Source organism: Strigops habroptila, chromosome 11 (genome assembly GCF_004027225.2).
Source record: "Strigops habroptila isolate Jane chromosome 11, bStrHab1.2.pri, whole genome shotgun sequence".
Lineage (NCBI taxonomy): Eukaryota > Metazoa > Chordata > Aves > Psittaciformes > Psittacidae > Strigops > Strigops habroptila.
The window spans coordinates 17,270,944-17,290,701 of record NC_046360.1 but is presented as its reverse complement, the minus strand read 5'-3'; the positions used below and the strand labels follow the sequence as shown (position 1 = coordinate 17,290,701).

General features: G+C 44.1%; 3 long non-coding RNA genes across 3 annotated transcripts; 2 read left to right on the top strand and 1 right to left on the bottom strand.

The window, feature by feature from the left end:
* Positions 1 to 591: 591 nt before the first annotated feature.
* On the bottom strand, positions 592 to 3,148 carry LOC115614365. Its single transcript, XR_003993698.1, has 2 exons — positions 3,028 to 3,148; positions 592 to 2,103 (listed from the first exon to the last, which is right to left on the bottom strand). It is a non-coding gene; the product is annotated as an uncharacterized LOC115614365 (long non-coding RNA).
* A 7,309-nt stretch (positions 3,149 to 10,457) lies between these two features.
* LOC115614364 lies at positions 10,458 to 13,731 on the top strand. The gene is made up of 3 exons (XR_003993697.1): positions 10,458 to 10,917; positions 11,065 to 11,581; positions 11,892 to 13,731. It is a non-coding gene; the product is annotated as an uncharacterized LOC115614364 (long non-coding RNA).
* Positions 13,732 to 18,053: 4,322 nt separating this feature from the next.
* Positions 18,054 to 18,795, top strand: LOC115614366. The gene is made up of 3 exons (XR_003993699.1): positions 18,054 to 18,233; positions 18,593 to 18,673; positions 18,757 to 18,795. It is a non-coding gene; the product is annotated as an uncharacterized LOC115614366 (long non-coding RNA).
* Positions 18,796 to 19,758: the final 963 nt, after the last annotated feature.

The window sequence follows — 19,758 nt, the reverse complement described above, 5'->3', positions numbered from 1 at the left end:
TTTCTCTGCCCAAATCTTATTTGTTGATACCTTACCAGCTGCATTTATGCAAAAGCCAAGGTGCAGTTAAGACTAACAGAGCTCACCCTTTTAGACTCCAGGTTTTTGTGCAGCAATTTAAACTTCCACTCAGAAACCAGCTCTAGGGCAAGCGGAGGTCCTGCACGTTCATCTGCAATGCGGATTCCTGCCTCCACAGTGAAGGCTTGTACCAAAGCTCTTCTTAACAAAATAATTTTCAGTTAACACTAGAATAACTGGTTAACACTAATTCTAGTTAAAAGTTCATTTTTTTTAACATGGTCTTGACTTTATTTCAATAATGTAGGCTCTGTTTTCCTGTAAAATTCACTTCCTTATTTTGAAGAAAGGAAAGGACATTCACCATAAAATTGCATAGAATATTGTATTTTATTAACGAAATCAAACACGTATAATTAAATTCACACAGGATGTTCAATATAAGCACATTTAACATATTAATAACCTACGATTCTATCTCCTTGTCAAGTTAAAATAGTAGCCACTATAGGCATAACATGTTAGCTCTATACAAGATGCTATATAAAGTCTCTATACCCATACTACAGGGTGTCCAGCTGAAGCCCTACCAGAACTATTGCTGTAGTGATGGACTACTTTTTAACATATAATTCTATGAGACAAACTATGCAATTGCTCATTTTGACTGAAAACTTCCATTCTGTGAGGCTGCAAATACTTCATGACCGAGAGCTCTTTTGTTAGGAGTGCCTGTACCTGCTGAGAAACCACCAGCATTCAGGCATGCTGTAAAATGATCCTGCTGGGGAAGGAAAACTTTCGGTTTTCCACTTGAAATGCACAAAGCCAAAGGAAGACGTGTTTTAGCTACCTGATTAAGAACACAATATTAGTACCTTAATGTTCAGTTTAAAAGACCATACCACCTCCATCCTAATCGCAGGGAATTCAATCTTATTCTTGAAGAAGTTGCCTTCCAAACACAGCCTCTTACTTACCACAACCCACAAATATCACAACCCACGGATATCACAACCCAGTGTCTCCAAAATGGCAAGAGCACCCCCAAAAGCAGCATTTCCCCATACCAGCTAGCAGTATGACACTTGAATTTGGTACCAAGTTTGCTGATACAGTGGTTTCATACGCTTAGAAATAGCCTGTCATTTCTCTTTACGTACCAAAACTGCAGAGGTTAGGGTGGAGCCAGAACAGTCCTGGTGTTATAATAAAGCCCTAAGAAAGGCAGCAGGTTGTATAGTTACCTCCTTGTGAGCAAAATCCCTGCCCTAAAACTATGCAACCTACTACCTCTTCCTAGGAGCCCAATGCTTCCTTTTTGCAGTTCTTCTCCCTTAGCAGCTGCTCTGTGAAGTCACTTTAGCTTACCAGCTGCTTTTGGTCTTCTGCCTTTTAGGCCTTGGCACATGTTTCAAGCTTAGTGTTATTGTTGCTTGGTAAGTAGTTAACCTGTTTTAACACTCCAGGTTTAAATACTCACGAACGGCTCCATTTTCACTGTGACCTAGAATGCTAAACTTTCAGTCCCAAAAGGCATTTTCATGCTTTTCTTTGTTACTTTAGCAAGATGTTAGCTGGTCACACTAGTGCAGAAGCACTTAAGACTGGTTACACCTAGGATGTCAGGAGGAAGAAGAATGCAGTAAGTTTTAAAATGTCTTTTTACAACAATGGTAACCACCTCAGAGAAAAATTACAGTTCTGGATCTGGGACGCTCAGAGTTTTACACTCCCCTCAAAAGGTGAGGGGTACATTTTAGCCATTCAGCACTTTAATTTTGTATTACACTGTCTCACATGCTAGAAGAGTTGGAGAAAAATACACAGACTTGTTAATAAAGTATAATTGTAAGTTTTCCCTCCAACTTCTACTAAGCAGGTAGAGTCATAGAATTTTAATACATTATAGAAGTTGGGGTCTCAAAGCAGTTTAAATCACAATGTACAAAGTCTAAGCTACTTGTATTTTGACATTCAGAACAAAATTGTTTTAAAACTATTTCCATTCTGTGGAGTATTCCACTCCATATCTAGGAACATGTGTGTGTTTCAGTATCCAGCCAGCACTGCGCCACTCACCTTGGAAGAAAAGTCATATTAGTCAAATACATCATTTGGCGGTTACACCATTCACAGATTGTTAATCCTGAAAACTCTGTCACTGATTAACCTGATACTTTACAACCCTAAAATTATCTGACAGATAAACTGTTACTCAATGCAGCCATGAATGACTGCAAAGGACCGCAGTTTGTTTTACTCCTCAGGGAAGGCAATAGATTGTATAGTTATCTCCTGAACAGGGTAAAATAACTACCCTACAACTATACAATCTACTACCTCACTCTGACAGAGAAGCATAAACTTCAGCAAAGAGCTTAAGTAGCTAACCACAGTTCCATTCTAAAGGATATTTGATACTTCACTTAGCAATGTTAAAACAACAACAGGAACATCACAAATCCATATTTGATTACCCCACCATATTCATAAAGGAATCAATCTAGTCTTCATTTTTTACTTGTTAGAAGAGAAAAATTAATGTAGAATAACAGAGATTTTCTAAGAATCAGAAAAATCTAAAGACAATTGCTCACAGGCGCTATAGAAATATTTTCCTATATAGAAAATATGTATATAGCCTATATACATAGGCTATATAGAAATATTATATAGAAATTAATAATAAGCATTACAAGTACAGAAGTTTAGTAGAATCTGACATTGAGCTTAAAACTGAGAAGTTTCCATTGCTGATTTTCTGCTGCTTTAGGAAAGACAGTAGATTGTATAGTTATCTCCCAGTTGCGGGTATGACCCTAAAACTATACAACCTACTACCTCATCCCACAGTGCAGGCATCTTCAGAGTGGACGTAGAAAGAGTGTTGCTTTAATAAAGACAAGTTGAGCTACCTGCAGACAGCACTTACATACTGACCACAGAACAAGCATTCATGCAATAAAGTTATTTTAAAGATGTTTCCTTAATTACAACATTTACCAATGTCTTGGGTCTTAATATATTTCATCTTTAGACAGTTAGCAGGTTGTAGTAGTCACAGACACTAGTCATTAAACTTCTGTTAAAGAACTATTCCTGTTCCACAGATGTAACCTCTCATCTGAAATTAGAAGAAAAGTCTATCAGAGACATCATATGCAGATGTAAACTTCTTCCCCTTTAGAACTTTCAAATAATAAAACCTAGGACCACAGCTATGCAGCCAATTTACCTGGATCAGTATAAGGCCCTAATATCTGTAATTCTGATCAAATAAATATTACATATAGTGACTTCTCCCAGCTATTTCAAAATTAAATAGCTCGAAGAAAATAAGGTACTGTCAAAAGTAGTATTTTGTGCTGCTTCTGTTAGTCTTCAATCATATACAGTCCCATGGACAGGGATTCTTTTACTATAAACAAAACTCATTATGATTACAGCCTATACCCTGACATTTAATTGTTAAAGTTCCTTACCAAAAGGCCACTTTAAATATACACTGTTTTCAGATCAGAAACAAGTGGGTTTCTCTAACTGCTCATGATGTAACCTTAAAGCCAATTTCTACATTAACACAGCTCAAAATGATCTTGAAGTAAAAAAAGTCTTAGCATACTGAAATCAAAATACTTGCCAGAGAGATGTGTGACTTACAATCCCCTTCTTAGCAAGGACATGCTGAGAACAGAGCTGGGGAGGAAAAACAATTGCTTTGTTAATGCAATTTATAAGACAGTTGAACATATTTACAGAAAAGCAGTTTTTAAAACATGAAATACATGTTTTACTGGTACTTCACCCCAATTCTAAACTGAGGTTTTCGAACCACTCTTCAAACAAAGCCCTGGTAGAACAAGAGCGCCCTAATGCATGTTCATGTCCTTGCCAAAAACCACAACGCGTGACCCAATGCATTAATATACAAAGGGATGACGTTATTCCTTGAACAGAGACAAAATTAAAAGTACTTTCCAACCGCCTCAACACTTTACTCCAGAATCCTTTATACAAATATCAATGACAAGTTCTGGTGAATCACTCTTAAAATCTTGCTTGTAATTGGTATAAATCCCATTATTTGCTTTTGCTAACTTACATGCCTACCAGAATATATACTTTAGCATGCACAGATGGACACAAGCAGTTGATCCTAATGCCCAAAACAGAAACCAATCAGAAGAGTAGCACTGGGACAAAGTCAAACCGTTATGGAGCACTGGCACACATCACAGCCTTTTACACTGGCTCAGGCAGAAGTCCTGCTGTCAAGCACATACTCAGTTTAGAAGCTGACAGCCCTTTCAGTTCCCTGTGTCCAAACCTCCACCAGCTGAGCAGAATTCCTGTAAAGCACCCACTTCTCAAGGAGGGAGGCAGCCTGCTGAGGCCTGCGCAGTGAGCCCAGCCGCAGACAGCCAGCTCAGCATCTCCAGTTTGTTACTTCGCAATTCCATCTGAGTTTCAGAAAGAACTTGAAGATGAAGCTGAGGATTCTGTGATGTACTGAAAACGTTTTAAGTGCTTTGAAAAACTGAACAGGTGTTACCACACAAAAAGCTTATGCTGAAAATGTAAAATGTATAAAAGAGGTAAGACAACACTTCCGAACTTCTGTTTTTAAAAGGAAGTCTGAAGGACACAAGGAATGTACTATACATAGAAACCATCTGCTGCATTTCACCACCTTTAGACAAAAGTTAGTTATAAACCTAACCAACTTGAGGTGTAGCAAAAAGCTTTTATTTTGAGTTCTATTGACAGGAGGCCTTTCCAATCTAAATTTCCAGTTTAGAAATGCTAACTCATTTTCTACTGCCACCACTAGATTTTCCTACTCAGTACTTGCAGCTCCTCAATCCATAAGAATCTGTCTCCTTTCAAGAGCCCTTCATCTAATACGGGCCTGGATGGGCTGTTACTTAAGGTAAAATATGTCCTTACTTCCAACTGTTATCCTGTGGTTATTATAAGTGCACATAGGACAGTCAGGAAAACCTCATTCTGTTACAAATATACCTTATGAAAGATCACTAGGTATCCTGTCTTTTAACTACTGCAGAAAAGCAATTTGATTGATGTTACATCACTCAGGTGCCATTTTTATTTGCTTTAATACTAGAAGGAAATAAAAGAATTAAAATTCTAGTAAAAATCCTCTTTTGAAAGAAGTTCAAGTTACCTTGTGCTTTTTTGTTTTCACTGTACAGTCACATAAAGTCTAGCTAATTTGTGTTCTGGTTTATACTAATCCTACAGTTTTGGGAGCTTCTAACTTGTGGGTTAATAGTGTTTAAAACTCCTATCACCTAAGTTGCAATGCCTTTCACAGAATGAGATCTGCCAGCTCTCCTTGGGAGGCCTGCTGCATGCTGCTTTCCTGATACCATGCATTAAGGTTTTCTGGCATACAGAAGCAGAGAAGCTGGATGTACAGCATGCTCCTGGCACAGCCTCTACTGATGTGGTATGTTCTCATCTTCGAGTGAATCTGCTATTGCATACACCCCTGCTACTGAAGTCACCATGCTGATGATATCATGCCTTACTACAGCACAAGAGTTTCTGGGTTATCCACTTGCATATTCTCTCCTTCAGTAATAAACACTTAGACTACGATGAGACTTCAAGCTTTTAGGAAATACATGTTTAACTTGTTTTCCATTGTAAAAGCTGAGTTCAAAGTTCTATTTCTCCAGTCCCCACGTGTTTCAAATCCCCAGAGAAGTGAAAGCGAAGGGCACTGCAGTTGTGGAACTGTGTAACTTTCACACAGCACTGGCAAAGAGGAACGTGTTCACTGCCAAACCTCTCCGCTGAAGCTGCCCAGCGCAGCGCGGGGCTGAGGCGCGGCCTGCGCACAGCTTCCACCACACGATGGAGCTCCAGGCCTCAAGCCAGCACTAACTCCAATTCAGTGACTTCATGCAGACTTACAAACTCAAGCTTTTTGTTAACTGGTGGGGGATGGGAGGAGGAAAAGGGAGCAGCATGACTGATGTAAACTTGATCATCCTTCATGTTGCTTCTCCTCACCACACTCAGCTACCCCTGCACCGTCTGTCACATGCTACATGCACACCTCATCACCTCTTTCCAAAAGAGCCTCAGCAAAATTACTGTCACAAAAGCTTCAATGTGAATTAAAATGTTTTCCTCTTCTATATTCAGGTTTTGTACCTTCCTTTGTATTAATAAAGTGCTTATCTGAGTAGAACCTTGCTCCTAATTTGTGTCCAAGAGAAGTGACAGTAGCAGAATCTAAATATGCTCTATCACTCTGAAGTATGCTTTCCATGCTTTTCTTGAGCTACCTGTCTGAAATGATCCTAAACTGCATTGGAAAAAAAGGCTCAAGAATGTACATGTTCTTGTTTAGTAGCACACAGTGGAACATAAGCACTCTTAAGCTATTCTCCAACCTGTGAAAGTGGAGAAAAAATAGCTCAATAGTTATGACTTTTATTTACTATCTGCTGAAGGAACAAAATGTGTATGCGTGGAAATAACAGAAGTCCTGTTTCTTCTCAGTGTGATCCTAAAAGACAAACATTTTTTTCTCTCAGTTATGTCCACTTTGCAGCACATAAGAAACCTCCTGAAGCTGAAAGCAAGCTTGTAGAAGTTCCTACACAAACTGTGCTTTACTGACACCTCCTACATGCAGTGTGGAGATAAGCACATACATTAACTTGAGGTATACAGTGCTGTAAGTACATCCTTCTGTGAAAGGATCATCTGACAATTGTAAATTTGTGAAGAGCTTGTTATCTGAAAAGACTATCCTACTCTAGTGCTTCAGTTCAGCTGTAGAAATTCACTGGATAATACTAAGCATAACAAAAGTCAAAGCTGTAAATTAAAAACCTGTTTGAAGATTAAGACTAAACAAATCAGCAGTTTGTTGGTTTGGGGTTGGTTTCTTTTTTGTTACTTTGTGCCAAGCAAATTCACCTGCCCTGACCACAGGCACTGACCAAGAAAGCACAAATTCTTTCAGCAGAATGTAACACTCGCCAGGTGAAGTCCAGGCACCTTTTTATGCCCCAAACCTTAAAATTCAATACCTCCATTTGGCCATGCTAGTCCACTTAGCAGCAGTACACTAGAGTAAGTGTGACTCACACCAGAACACTGGTTTGAAGTGGCAAATTTTACAAGGAGGAGAAAAGGAACACAAGCAGCTTCAGCACAGAACGCTATACAAATGTGCTTCACCTCAAAGCACAAGGAGCACCAAGGTCCACGCACCTGACAGGGATACGTGTCTACTATGGTATTTCTTGGAATTTTTCACACAACACTATAAGATTAATACAACTAACTGTCACCAATAATGTATTTATCTGGTGTCTCAATCAGAAATTGGAATTTTTAATTATTTTTTAAAGAAAAATCTATATCCCATCTACAATTGACTGCTTTAACACAAAGCATTCTGGTTTTAAGTAATTATAAGATGAAATACTACTGTTTTGCCACATTTTTAATTAGTATGTTTCATTTTGACTTATTTTTTAATCATGTAGTTACAGACAGAATATAAATATCCAGAAACAGTGGCCTGAAAGAAATTAGAAGTCACTACTGCCCACTTATGCACTGAATGAAGAACATCTCCTGTGGAGATTTCAAATATGAACAAAGAACCAAAGTAATACAAATCCTACCATCTTCCTGCACACATACTCAGTTTTACAATATTGGTATTAAACTCGCTGTGTTTAAGTGCTGTGTGCGTTACAGTACTGTACGAGGCTGGCAAAAACCTCAGTGAAAGGAGTAACATGTTGTAATAAAGAAAGTGACTACACTAAAATGTTGTGTATTCAAAAAGGATTTGTGGAAATCTGACATCTGTCAGTGCACTGCCAGAAGATATATTCTATATGAGCACATTCTCAAACGAGCACAGCTTCAAATGGTATAAAGGCCTCAACACACTTCTCAGAGGAAACCAACATTTTGGTTATTTATTCCTGCTTCAAACAGAAGTGCATACTTACTTCTAAGTATAAAACTCTTTATTTAATCACTAAATTTGCGTCTTTTAGATCATGCCACTAGTAAGAGGACTAGCTTCTCCAGCATAAAGTTTGCATGTTAATATAATACTTACACAAATTGAACAAATTTAGTGCATGAGAACATTTTCAAGTATGTTGTGTTACATTATTAATTCACAACATAACATTTATTGCCATTTACAAGGCCTGGGAGCACTATTTTGCAAATGAACTGATGTTTTCCACTACTGACAACAGAGGAAAATACAGAAGGCATTTATCAAAAGGAAAGTGAAATAAGGATACAGCTTCTTAGTAGCAGAAAAACAAAAGAAGTGATTCCATGTTCTATCTAAGCTTCCTTTTGCCAAGTCTCCAGTCTTACTATACAAACGACTATATGCACAACCTATATGGATCGAGGTTGCACTTCAGACGTACAGAGTACAACCTGGTCAACAATTTTATATTTAAAGTACCATGATACAGCTATTTAGTAAGTCCATCTTCATACAGCTAGCTATTATATACAAAGTAATACTACTACATCTGTTACCACATGTCAACTATACCGGAAAGACTTTGAACAAGTCTTGAAGCAAGTCTGAACAATCTCTGTAAATAACCCCTTGGCTGAGTTCGGGCTATTTAACAGCTGAGTGTTGCTGTGAACGGAACATGTCAAATTTGACAACAAGGAGCCACACCAGTAAGTGTGTGTTTTGGTGAAGCCCCCTGGCAGCTGGGCTGGCTTACCCGCTTCTAGAATTAGGAAGAGGATGCCCTGTTTCTTTAAGTTAAAGAAATATTATTGGTTTTGAAGGGATAGATTCATTTTCTCCAAAATTCTGCCACGGATTAAATGTGACCCATTGTTCTGATTAAGCATCATTCCGCAGAATTTCTATGTACATTCTTAATGGAATCAATTTTTCCATGCCAGTTGAGACTTGTATCACAGCCAGGAAATGGCCTCTGCAAAGCAGGACAATTAAAGAGTAACAATGCAGAACAGACAAATCTGTAAATGAGCATTACCATACCCTTGAACACCAGGTTGAGCTTCCATCCCTACAAGTCATAAAGATACAATCTGAGCAGTGTCTTTCTCTAGAACTGACCGCACTGTGGCAGAATAAAGTCACAGACACACGTTACTGCGCATCAGGGACGGGTTCTACCCTGTGCAAGCAGCAACACCGAGACACAACAGTGGGCAATCCGGCCTGGTGCCTCCCTGCCCTGCGCAGGGCAGCACGTTCCGCTGCCGCAGGAGCTGCGTTTCACCCGGTATCTCAACTTCTACACCCCGGTTCAGAATGGCTCTCCCCTCGGCCCCGCCCGCCGCAGGGACCCTCGGCCGCGGCGCCGCCAGCGCGGGGCGGGCCCGGATCCCCCCGGAGCCGGCACTGGGGGGGGGGGGGGCTCCCCCCTGCGGCCAAGGTCTCCCCTGCCCACACACTTGATAGCGGAAGTGACGTACCCAGGCGCTGACGGCATCCGCGGCCTATCCCCGGCGGGCGGCGGGGCCAAGGCACCACTGCGGAGCGCCCGGGGGCGGCACTTCCGGGCCCGCAAGTTAGTCTGGAGGGGGGTGGGGGGGAAAGGCCTCGATGAGGAGAGTCACGACAATAACCGGGGACCCGAGGGGCCGCGGGGAGCGGGAGGCCACACCCGGCAGCGGCCGCCACGACCCCGCCTCTCGCCGGGTCCGGCGGCCGCCGCCCGCGGCGCAGGCCGCTCCCCGCTCCGGGGACAGCTCCCCCCCCTGGGGCGGCGGCGCCGAGCAGAGGGGCTGGGCTGAGGCGCGCGCGCGCGCCCGCCCGCCCGCGGCGGGGAGAGGGCCGGGCCCCCCCGCCTGTTCCACCCGCGCCCCGAGCCCTGCGCCCAGGCCCCTGCGGCCATTCCCCGCGGCGTACCCCTGGCTTGCCGCCCGGCCCGCGGGCGATGGCAGCGCCTCGCGAGGACCGCGCCCGCCGCCGCCGCCCCGTTACCTGCCGCAGGGTGACCCGGAGCCGCGCCGGGACCCGGATGGAGTCGCGACCGCTCCTGCCGCCGCTCGCCGCGCGGCACCACGGGAAGGCGCGACGCGCCCCGCGCCGCACGCCCCATTGGCTGACGGGCACCAAGGCCCGCCCACAGGAGGCACCGGGCGGTGGGGGCAGCCCGTCCATCATCCGCCGCCTCTCACGCCCATTGGGCTCGGGGCCGTGGGGCACCGCCCCCCCCCGCGCTCTCCTCCCTCACTGGGCAACAGTGGAAAGGTCTCCGCCCCCTCCGCCATTTATTACAGGCGTCGGGGTGTGCGGCCTTGTAATGGCGCCCCCGGCGGCGGCCAGGGGAGGCGCGGGAGCGGCGGGGCTGAGAGGTGGGGGCCCTGCCGCCCCGGGGCCGCTTCCGTCCTCCCTCGTCCCACGGGTGTCTTTCTGCGGCGCTGCCGGTGCAGTAGCCCAAAGACCCATGACCCAGCCTCGCCCCTCCGGAAGCGGCCGCGCGGCCCGGCCCGGGTGGCCTCGCGTTGCTAGGCCGGGGTCTGTGTGTCCTGCAGCCCGCGGTCGCTCAGGCTTGGACAGCCCCTAGTCCTGGCTCTTGTTAGCACCATCATCTGGCCTAGGGGCATTGGATCCCCTTTGAGCCATTGGCCTTGTGGCTGCTCCCATGTCGTTTCTCATAAGCAGCATGGACTGGAAAGGAGTCGAAAGATTGGGGACTGGTGATAACACATTAACACATCTTTACAGTGGCTGCCCAAGCTGTTGCGTGGTGCTAAGTAGTACAACACCGGGTAAATCACGAATGCCAAGTGCAGCCAGAATAGGTTAACCAGTGCGGCTGCTGCAGTGCCTAGCATCTCTCCTGGCGGGGAGGGGAGTAACAGTTCCAGGTAAGTACGTACACTTAGGTACATGTATCCACATATACATAAATGCATATGAGCAGTTTCTATCCAGAGCTCTTGTTAGCCTCTGCATTGCAAGAGTGGCTTTTCTCCTTGGCACTGACAGCTTTCATTTTCGTTGTGTTTTTGTAGCCTAAGTAGATGGTTGAATGAGCAACACAACTGGAGTTTTAATTGCTGATAGCACTCCCTCGTAGATGACAATTCTCTTCAATTGGGGAGCAACCACTGAAGTGCCTTCCCTTTTTTCATCATTCCCTGCAATCCTGATGAGCTCTTGGAAGTGATGAGTTTGGACTGTTCCTCGCTGGGAAGGAGGAGAGTCTCCGTTCCAGCGGCCACCCTTGTAAGTGATTCCTGTTTGCAAGTTACGGGCCGTTGCAGTCACTGGGTGAGATAATCCTCTAGCTCGTTGTTGATACTGTATTGTGAATTGTGCGGTTTGGGCAAAGTTTGTACTTTTCTCTTTGCCTCTGCATTTAGGTTTTATCCTGTTCTACTGCAGAAGCAATCTGACTTGGAAGCACTATGTTAGTGTGTCGTTATTTGATTGAAATACCTTTCCTGGTTATATTCCTGATGGACTTTTTTTAATGTTTTGGGGATGCACAGGGGTTAAAAGGCACATCTGTCTTTCAGAGGAGGAGAAGTAGTTGGTATGTCTGCAATATCAGAGACATCATGACTAATACAAGCTCAGGAAGGGAAATGCTGTTTAAAAATAAACTTCAAACATAGATCTGTTTTCTGTGTCTCATTTTTTACAAGATCACTGGGATAGAGATACCTTAAAAATGTGTGAATGTGCAAAGTATTCTTGTCCGTCTTTCTTTGTAAGTAAGCTTTTGTTTCCTTCTTTTGAGAAATTTTAGAAATAATGAAACTTCGGTGAGTTCTTAATTTTGTAAAGGTTTAGAGAGTTTGAATGATGATGATGTTGTGTGTGTGGTACTTCTCAGGTAAAGATTTTTATCACAAACGCAAGAAGGGACCGTGGACCCTTGGTTTTGATGCTGAGAGCAAGGAACAGCGACCCAACATCTGTCTGGATAAGGCAGATATTTTGCATGTCAAACAAACTAAATCATGATGCCTCATCAACTAAAAGGTGAACCCAAATGCAATTTTCATCCTCATGCAGGTAAAACTTTGTCAAATTTGGCCGGCTGCTAAACTACTTTTTAACCTTTACTTTTAAAAATACGGAAGCTACAGCCTGCGTTAGGGGGAGGAACTGTTATCAGGTGTCTGTGAGGTACAACCGAGAAGCGGTTTGGTCGCTCCTGCACTTCCACTGTAGGTCACAAGATGGGGTACGAATACTCAGAAAGATGATTGTCCAAGTAACACAGCCAGTAGTGAAACACCATCTTAACACCGTCTTTTGCTGAGGCACTAATAATTCTTGCTAGCACACAAACAGAATTTACTAGAGGTAGTAATTATTAAATGTTACTTTTCAGGAGTCATATTCAGAAAGGTTATAAGAGGTATGAGTAAATTTAGGTGTGCAATTTCAGTAACTTACAGCTTGTGCTGTTGATAGTGAGGATTGACTTCCTTACTGCAGCCTCTACTCCTCCAGCAATCACAGCTACCAGATCCATGAGGAGGGATACAGAAGCATTTTTCACAACTGAAGCATTCTATAGATGACACATTTATTTTTAAGCAGGAAATACTGAGTGAGTGATGGTGTTCTCCTGGGCCTGTGCTTTGCCAGATGCACACTGATTCATTGGTGGCTGTTGCTCACTATACCTGTAATTGGGAACTGCCATTGGTTTTGGCTTAAAGAGAACAATTCCAGAGCATGTGCCCAGTCAGCCACCAGACAGTTTTTGAGGCGACAAATTGTTTTATCACTTTTTGCCTAACTTAAGTCTTGTATCTTAATAAGGAATTCCAGTCCCTCTTGTTGTAGATTCCCAGTTGTGGATTAGCAGGCCATTTTCACTAGCACTGATTATTTCAAAAGCAGATCAAGGGACACTGAAACCATGTGTCTCAAAATTTTATAGCACAGAATCATTTAGGTTGGAAAAGACCCTTAAGATTATCAAGTCCAACTGTCAACCCAGCACTGTCATGTATATCCCAAGAAGAGCCTCTGGTCTTGCAAAATAATGCCAAACAGTTCTACCCACCTTTCTCTCTATTTCTTTAGTACAGGTAGGGATTGGAGAGTTTAAATCCTTTTTCTCATCTAAGTGGGTAACAGTGTAAAAAAGGCTGAAAACAAACACCAGTTCAGAAGATGATTCAGATGTATAAACCACTCTTTCTGATAAATCCATCGAATGAAGTTCTTTGGAAAAGGGTGATGTAGAAAGCCCAAGTTCTAACCCCAGCTGGTAGGTGCAGTAAACCAGTGGTATGTTGCTCCTGTGGATTTCCTCATACTGTACTTGAGCTTCAGTTGCACCAAATGTAAAAGATCAAAAGTGACAGTGAAGTTATTCTGAGCATTTGACTTGCTAAGCATTGCCTGACTGCAGCAGCAAGGGATTACAAGCTGTAACCTTAGCCATGTGAAGCTCAGGTTATCTTCTGAACACAACATTCATTACAATTAAACAGCACCTGATTAGCATCTTGGGGCAGCACCTTAGCAGGCTGTAAGTGAGAAGCAAGAGATAAGGGTGATAAAATTCATGGTTGGTCCCAGTTCTATTCATTCTGTGTGACAGTGACAATGTCAGTACATGTCCCTTTACAAATGACACAGAGTTATAAAATGATCAAAATAGTGAAGATGAAAAAAGTGGGAAAAGACCTGGCAGCACTGGGACTGGAGGGATTGTCCCAGCCTGGTGAATATGGAAGTGCATGGTCATGTAGCATTGGAACTGGTGGAACCTAGATCCCTGTTTTCTGTTTGCTTCTGGATTTTCCATTATCTAGTTATGTACAAGTGACAGCTGAAGCTTTTCTCACAATCAGGGCATTCATATTTCTCCACCATTCCCGTATGAATCCTGTAATGTCAAAAAAACCCCAAAGCTTTAACTTATGCTGCACCCTCATTTCACTAAGAGTCAATAAAAAACATCATGAAGCTTGTGGGAACTTACTCTCTTTGCACTTATTTCAGTTAAATTTGCTTGAAAGTGGTCAGTGGGTTCAAAAGGAATGAGAGGAAGAAGGATGGACACATACACGTACCTTGGAAACAGGACTAAAAGCATCAAATGGAGTTTGGGATGAGGACTCTGCTGCTTACTTGCATGAAGCATGTGCAGGTTGAGAATAAAGTTGCTGGTGCATATTCTCTCAAAAGCATCTTGAGAGTAGTTAGGATAAGTCAGGGATGCAATACATGCTCTTTTTGATTTGCACATTCCACCAGTATGCCTGTCATCTTGCTTTCTCATGGGGTATCAAGGAGCTGTGGGGAAACAACAGCTTTTGGTCCCAGTCTGGTCTGTTACCCTCATTAGCAACATCTGTTGCTCGCACAAGGAGGCTTAATACTGAGTAGGGGCTGATCCTATAAGCTTTCAGCATCAGGGCTTTGATCACTACCACCCTCAAGCATGATCTGAAGTGGTATTTTAAAAGGAGAGCCTTCTACACATGGAAAGTAATAATCCCCCAGAATCCTATGGATCCCTTCTCACATAGTCCCAGGAGTACTATTCACCGTGTCCTGTGTTGGATTTCCAAAAAGGTAGTCCTGATACTACCAAAAGAAAACCAAGCTGAAAACTTTTTAAGTTTTCCAGAGTTAAACTATGCAGAGATTGAGCAGACATTACCCTGAAAAGCAGAAATGCTTTTGTGTTAATTACCAAAGGAAAATAGAGAAATGATGTACGGAAAAAAGAGGTAGGTAGGCTCTGTGCCTGTCGAAAACTTACATGGTGCACTCATATGAGTATGTTCTGGAAAAATGATCAGCAGATTAACAAATCCATGAAGTGGTGTAGCCCAGCATTTATCATTTTTAAAGACGTTTAAATTATTTTGTAGTTCCCTTGAATAAGCTGTTAACCCCACCTTAGTACTTAGCAATAGGCTTATATGGAATTAACTGTGTGTGGTCGTGGTTTAAGGATGTGAATTAAATTTCTCGTAGAGAAGAAACTCAGAAGTGCTTGAAGCTATCGAGTTGTAGGAAGGATTCACAGCACAGGTTGTACATAGGCTCCTTATCCCCAACATCTCTAAATCCACCCGTTAGACAGCCTGCATTGATCTGTCCTAGGCTACTCTTTGGGGAAGAATAGCCTAGGACAGATTAGCTGTCCTAGTGCCAGCTTCCCAACAGTTACTAGTCTATGGTGGTACACTAAAGCAGGCAAGAGAGCATATATAATGAACACCTCTCATTCTCTTTGCCTTTCAAAGGGACTTTCAGTTGTTTGATGGATACTGTTAGAGGTGTCAAAACTGAGTGTTGCTGGTGACGCTGTAGTGTTTGTCTTCCAAACCAAGGTTGCTGCTGTGTGTGTTCTGTTGGCATCTGCAGTACATAATACGAATTTTGCCAAACCACATGCCTTTTAGTTGCTAAGTAAAAAAAGTGTACTCCCTTCCTGTGTCATGTGAATTTTGCTATCAGATGGTATAGGGTAGTTTCAGTGTCAATAAACTGTATTATTGGACCTTACAGCACACACAGTATTACATATTTTGCATCTTGGTGATACATAGTGCTAGATACCCCACTGGTGATGGGGTATAGTGGAAAATGACACATAACTGCAGATGAACAGTCCTTAGCTGGGAAAACTTTGAATGATGGAGGTAGGTGATATTTGCAAGAAAGATAAATGCTTATTTTATTCCTGCATTTGTATTCTGTTTGCATGATAGACAATAGTCACACATGCATACACTAACACATACGAACCAAGGTGTTTTGTAGGAGGGAGAAAACTCTGATTTATGCCTAGTTCAGGAGGTGCTTTCTGTGCCTGAATGACGAAGGCACACGTCAGTGTGGGATACAGTGAACAGTGGCTTCACTGGTGGAACAGGAGACACTGAAATGGCATCGTAAGACTGAAGAGCAGACCAGAAGGCAGATGTAGTTTTGTAAAAAGTTTAGTGTTTGAATGAGAAGCTTGAGTGAGGTGCAGTGAAATAAGGAGCCAGTGGGAGAATTCAAAGAGGAGATGGCAGTTTTCAAAGACAAATGGACCATATGTGTCCACAGTGTGTCTAGAAAATGACTAGACACCCATCTGTGGCACTGGGTCCTTAGTCCATAGAAGGAATGAAGGGGTTTTGTGTATTCGAGCTATTTATAATTATTTACGGTGTTGCTTCCTCTAGTAAGTGCTGGTGTAGGAATGCCAGTAGAATGATTCAAGTTCTTGAGGAATGAGAGCTTAGACCCCTTGAGAGGATTGATTTCAATGGGTCTACTCATGTGCTTACCTCTAAGCCATGCTTCTGTGGCTTTTTCAGCTAATTTCATCAGTGAAATATTGGGAAATGGAGTATTCAGTATGGGGAAGGGAAGGAAACTCTGGTCCTTTTTAGTCATTTTATCACAGTGCAAAGAAGATACTTATCTTCACCACTTGGTCAGGGTCAATGAGAATAGTTTTAGTTCTGCCCTTACTCAGTCTAGAAGTCTGAGCTTGACTTTTTAAAAGGTTATAGTTCTTCTGAAGTTTATGGAGCTGCTTGCTAGTGGCTGCAGAAAATCCCCTACTAGTGGGCTGGATAAAAATATTCTGCATAAGAAATCTTTATCAATATTCAGTATTAATTTTGTAATAATTTTGGAATAAATTTCTATATCTTTTTTTATTTATTTATTTTAATAATGTTGCTATGTGTAAGGACTTCATGAAGTATTGATCATCCACTAGGATTTCCAATAAATACATTTTGGGCTTACTAGGGACTTAACACTTAGAGGATAAAAAGTGTGCAGATTACTAAAATGAAAAGGATAGATAAAAATTCCTACCAAATTCCTGCTTTCTCCATGTTCTTCACAGGTTTGGGACAGCTGTCTTTTCTCGTGAGTACAGATTTCTTCAAGCTCCTATTTCAGTTTCTGCAGTATTCTTTCATAGCAGGCTGACAATTCCTTTGCCCCCCAAATAAATGACCTATGAAGGAAAAAAAATAGTAAAATAGGTTGAGTGATATAGGAACAGTTTGTTTCTCTGATAACTCTGATAACTCTGATAACTAATAATATAGAAAAAATACATCAGTTTTATTTAGTTGACATTTACATTAATAAGATCTGAGCTATGGTGAAATACTGCAGAAGTACCTCGACAGCCAGTTCTTTCAAACAGGTATTTTGTAACTTGAAGGCTCATGAGTATCCCTTGCCCATACTTTGCCTCTTGAGTATAGGAAGTTTACTTTAATGGGAATTGCATTGTTTAGTCTGAAAACAGAATTTAGCAAATCAGAGAGATCTTATAGTTTCTGTTAACAGGTAAAAGGGGGGGGGTGTTTTGTCATGGAGGTGGTTTTGCTGTTTGTTTGGGGTTTTTCTTATTTACTTTTAATATTCAGAGGCATATCCTCTGAGATATGAGGCTTTATGAGAATCCATGAGGCTCACATGGGCCCTCTTCTCAAGCTTGTCATGGGCCCTATGGATGGCATCCTGTCCTTCAGGCATGTCAACTGCACCCATCATCTTGGTGTCACCGGCAAACTTGCTGAGGGTGCACTCAATCCCTCTGTGGCACCGATGAATATATTAAACAGTGCTGGTACCAGTACGGGCCCCTGAGGGACACCACATGTTGCTGATCTCCATCTGGACATTGACCCACTGTCCACTACCCCCTGGATGTGACCATCCAGCCAATTCCTTGTCCACCAAACAGTACGCTGAAAGAGAGAAGACTTAGATTAGACATTAGGAAGCTCTTCCCTGTGAGGGTGCTGAGGCGCTGGCACAGGGTGCCCAGAGAAGCTGTGGCTGCCCCATCCCTGGCAGTGTTCAAGGCCAGGTTGGACACAGGGGCTTGGAGCAACCTGCTCTAGTGGAAGGTGTCCCTGCCCGTGGCAGGGGTTGGAGCTGGATAAGCGTCCAACTTGGTCCGGCCGTGAGGTCACAGAGCCTCATGGTGCCACCCAGCCATAGGAGCCACCACTCAGCTCCCAGCCCTGACTGCAGCGGCAGCAGGAGCAGCTGTAGCAGCAGCTGTAGAGCTGTAGCAGCAGCAGCTGTAGCATCGATAGCAGCAGCATCAACAGCAGTAGCAGCCTCAGCAGAGTGGTGCGGGTGCAGGGGGCGATGGCCCTCGCTGATCTCCTCCTCCTCCTCCTGGCCCCACAGGCCGTGGCTGCTCCATGGCGAGCGTGGGGAGCAGGTGAGCAGCGGCGCTGGTGCAGCCTCTCACGGGCAGCAGCTCCTCTCCCCGGGAAGCCTGGATGATGGGTTTTCCCGTCAGTGCTTTAGCCAGGGCTTCCTCTGTGCGCAGGAGCACTCCCGGGAAGAACGCCCCAAGGGGCCTCATGTTGGTCCTTACACCCCTCGAGGGGTGTTGCACGTGGCCTGGAAGGAGTGTTTGTAGCTGCTACGTGCCAGCCAAGAGGTCACCAGGCCCCCTGGCAGCTTTGTCAAGCTCCCGCGTTGTTACCTGACCCTCTCCCAGTGTCTGCAGTTCACTAAGGCAGAAGTGGATCCCAACATGTAACAGCAACGTTCCTCCCCTGTGCTTGCGTCTAGGTGAGGCTGGTGGCAATGGTCGAGAGGCTTCTTGGCAGGATGTTGGTTTAGAGCCCTTGGAGACCTTGGAGCAGCCTGGAGGTAAGTCCTCCATGTCCCTTTCCTTGACAGAATCAACAACTGACAATGTGGCAAGAGCTTATGTGTGTGCAATTTTCCTTCAGATCCTCTCCAGGTCAACACCTTCCTAGCTCCTTATGCTGATCTTGTCTCCAAGCCTGAAAACAATCCCACAGGTAAGTCAGAGGGAGGAAGGAGAATTTACCTTTTAATCTTCTTCCCATGTGAAATGCAAGTTGCTCCTTCTGTGGCTGATGTGCAGAAATGGAGCAGAGGGAACAGGTCAGGTTCAGTGATGTGCAGCAGGACACTTTGCCTTGCAAAGAACTTTTTGCTGGCCTCTTGGAGCCGGAGCTGCTGCCGGTGCCGGCTGACAAGCCAGCAGGCTTCTTGGGGTTGAGTTTAGAGCTGGTGTGAGCTCCAGGGAGTCCTTCCTCTGCCAGCTCCCACCATGATGTACTTTGCCCAGCCTGTTGCCACTGCAGCTGCTCTCTGCACCATGAGCCTGAGTGGGAGAGACAAGTGCTCTGGAGTAATCCCGTCACTGCACTGCACTCACTGAGGCTTGGATCTGCCCTGCGGTTCCTTGCAGCTGTGCCTGTCAGTGAAGGTGATCCATCTTCCCCGCTGGTTTCTGGGACTGATGTTGCGGGAGATGGCATGGGTATGTCATGGCTTTTAGATACCCATCTGGAGCTGCCGTACCCTGCCCAGCAGGAAGGGATCGATCAGAGCCTCGCTGCAGCGATGCTGCTTTCACGCCTTGCAGGAGCTGGAGAGCACAGAGATGGGTCAGAGCCTCTGCTGCCGGCTGTGGCTCCAGCGAGTGCCAGGGCCAGCTGCTCCCCAGTGTTCCCATTACGGCTCAGAGCTGGTCTCTGCAGATGGTGGTAGCAGAGCTGAGGCCTGGCTTGTTCCGGGCTTGTGTTCAGCTCATGTGCAGCACTGCTCACCCACGGGGCCGGTTCCAGGCAGGAGCGAGGTCCCAGCCAATGCTGGCGGCCCTTTCCCAGCACTGGACGTCGAGTGGAGATGCTGATTCGGCAGCTGCTTGGGATGTGCTCGATTTCCTGCCTGCAGAGCGATGGCTGGATGGGACGAATGGG